The 3,229-nt window shown below is 30.5% G+C and overlaps 1 non-coding gene across 1 annotated transcript; it reads right to left on the bottom strand.

Annotated features, from left to right (window-relative positions):
- Positions 1 to 580: 580 nt before the first annotated feature.
- LOC144251911 (U6 spliceosomal RNA) lies at positions 581 to 687 on the bottom strand. Its single transcript, XR_013342816.1, has one exon. It is a non-coding gene; the product is annotated as a U6 spliceosomal RNA (small nuclear RNA).
- Positions 688 to 3,229: the final 2,542 nt, after the last annotated feature.

Below are 3,229 nucleotides of genomic sequence, written 5' to 3' on the forward strand. Positions count from 1 at the left end.
GGAGGCATAAAGTTCAAGAGATCTATTGTATATTATGTTGATTACAGTTAATAACAACACATTTTATACTTGAAAATTCCAAGAGAGTGAATTTTAAGTGTTCCCATCACACAAAAATGATAAGTATATAAGGTAATACCTATGTTAAAAAGCTTGATTTAGCCATTCCACAAGGAATATGTACATAAAAACATCATATTGTATAACTTACATACAATTTTAACTAATTAACAAAATTAAAATTATGTTTACTGTATTTGTAAATATACTATGGTTATAGAGAATGTCCCTAATTTTAGGAAATGTTCATGAGCATTTTGCCCTAAATGGGGTGTGTGTGTGTGTGTGTGTGTGTGTGTGTGTGTGTGTGATGTATTTCCATATTAAAAGTTTAAAAATTAAAGAATCCTAAAAGTTGCCTTTTACCTCCAACTCTTTCTTCTAGGAGTAAACTAATATTAACAGTTTTATATGTGTGTTTTAGAATCAATTTCTGTGCATTTTTTACTGTGGTAAAATATACATAGCATAAGATTTAATATTTAAGCATTTTAAGTGCACATTTCAGGGCTTTGAGTACAAAGATGTAGAACTCTTCTTGAAGGCGTGTGTCATCCTTGCACAGGGCCTGTGCCAATCTTCTCTGTGTTGTTCCAGTTTTGTTATATGTGCTGCCAAAGCAAGTACTCCATGCATTTTTAAACATACATTCTCCTACACTATAAATATAATCATTCTGTACAAAAGAAAAGGTGAAAAAGAGACATTACGAGTAAAACAACATATATTCATCACTAACACAACTGCAGAAATGTTCAAGGAAGCTCTTCAAGCAGAAAGAAAATGATAACAGATGGAAATTTTAATCCACACAAAGGAATAGAGAATGCTAGAAATGGTAAACATGTGTGTATATATAAAAATATTCTTCCTCCTATTTAATCTCTTTAAAGATATTTGACAATTTAAAGGAAACAAAGTGTGAGGGTTAATAATATATGTAAAAGTAATATGTGTAACAATAATTGCACCAAGAACAAGAGGAAGAAAATGGAAGTATATTGCTGTAAGGTTCTCACTTGTCATGTAAAGTGATATGATATTGTTAAAAAGAGACTGTGACTAGTTAAATATTATAAACTCTAGAGTAAACAATTTTAAAAAATCATAAAAGAAGAGGTTAAGCTAGTAAACCAATAGTGGAGATAAACTTGAATCATAAAAAAATATTTGATTGATGCAAATGGATAAAGGAACAAAGAAAAAAACTAAAGCAAAAAAATAGATGGTACAGAAGGAAAATAATTATCAAAAAGGTAAATTTAAAGTCATCCATGTTAACAATAGTATTGAAAGTAAGTGGTCTAAATACTCACATTAGAAGACACAGATTATCAGATTAGGTACAAAATAAGATCCTACTATATGCTGTCTACAAGAAACAGACTTTACAGACATGGACAGGTTAAAAATGAAAGAGCAATGAAAGGAATTTCCCAAAAAATTACCCCCAAGATCAGACAAATGATAGATAAATATATGCTATGTAAGCTCTAAGCCAAAAGAAGGAAATTGATTATATCAATATTAGACAAAGTAAATTTCAGATCAGGTGCTCATAGTAATACAGAAAACATAACAATGCCAACAGAGCTTCAAAATACATGAAGCAAAACCAGTCAATGTAAAAGAAGTAGACAAAATTATAGTTGTCGACTTTTTTATACACATTTTTAGTTGTAGATGGACATAACACCTTTATTTTAATTACTTATTTTTAAGAGGTGCTGAGGATTGAACCCAAGGCCTCACATGTGCTAGACAAGTGCTGTACCACTGAGCTAAAACCCAAGTCCACTTGTGGACTTCAATACAGCTCCTAGACTAAAATCTACTATGCATTCCTGACAGGATATATTGCCTCACCATTAGCCCAAAAGCAATGAGACTAATCAACCATGAACTGAGGCATTCAAAACTCTGAGCCAAAACAAACCTTCCCTGTTTTTTTGGTTGATTATCTCAGACATTTTGTTACAGGAAAAGATCTAAATCTGGGAGCTGAAAACATTTTTTTAAATCCTTAAATGGCTTTTAAAAATCAAAGAATAAAATTTTGACATTTATTTTTGAAATCTAAATTAAATTTATTTTTAATGGATACATAAATATGTAGAAATAATAACCTATTAATGGTGTACAGTGTGATGTTTTGATGTAATGTGTCAGATTAAACAAATGTACTCAGGAAAAAAAAAACTGCACCTAAAAAAGGCACAAGTACACATAGAACATTTATCAGGATAAAACCACAATGGACTCTAAAACAAGGCTTGATAAATTTTAAAGGATTAATATACAAAGTATATTCTTTGATGACAATGAAATTCATTAGAAACCCCAAATAGGAAGACATCTAGAAATGCTCCAAAATTTGTAAATTAAACAGCATACTTATAAATGACACTGGTCAAAAAAAAGAAATCACAAATAAAATTGGAAAATATTTTGAACAGAGTGAAAATTAAAGCAGCATCTATCAAAAGTGGGAGATCATCTAAAACAGCCCTGAAAGGGAAATTGATAACTTACACTCTTACATTGGAAAGAAGAAAAGTTTGAAATTAATTATCTAAGATCCCACCATAAGAAACTAGGAAAAATAAGAGCAACAGAACCCAAACTACATGGAAGAAAATAATTAACCAGAAATTAATAAAATAATAAAGGCACAACAAAGAGAGAAGATGGATAAAACCAAAAGCTGATTCTCTGAAAAGTAGAACTGGTGAGTCCTTAGCCAAACTGGACAAGAAAAGCTGAGGACACAGTGGCCAGCATCAGGAATGAACAATTTCATACACACTAAAGGCGTAACAAAGCAATGTTACAAAAGTATGCCAATAAGTTCATCAAATTATTTAGAATTAATAAGTTACTTGAAAGATCAGAACAAATGACCAGCCATTCTTTTTCATTCATAACAAAATAATTTAAATATCCCTATCTAACAAAATTATGATTGTAAACCTTCCTGCAAAGAAAATCTGTAGGTCCAGAGGATTTTACTGATGCATTCTACCAAATATTTAAGGAAAGAATAAGACCAATCCTGTAAAACAGTAGAAGGAAATGTTTTCCAATTTATTTTATGAGGCTGATTTTACCCCAAAACTAATACTAGTAAAGAAATTTAAGTGACTTCACATCATGTTCAACCACAAGAATG

Source organism: Urocitellus parryii, unplaced genomic scaffold (genome assembly GCF_045843805.1).
Source record: "Urocitellus parryii isolate mUroPar1 unplaced genomic scaffold, mUroPar1.hap1 Scaffold_282, whole genome shotgun sequence".
In the NCBI taxonomy this organism is placed as follows: Eukaryota; Metazoa; Chordata; class Mammalia; order Rodentia; family Sciuridae; genus Urocitellus; species Urocitellus parryii.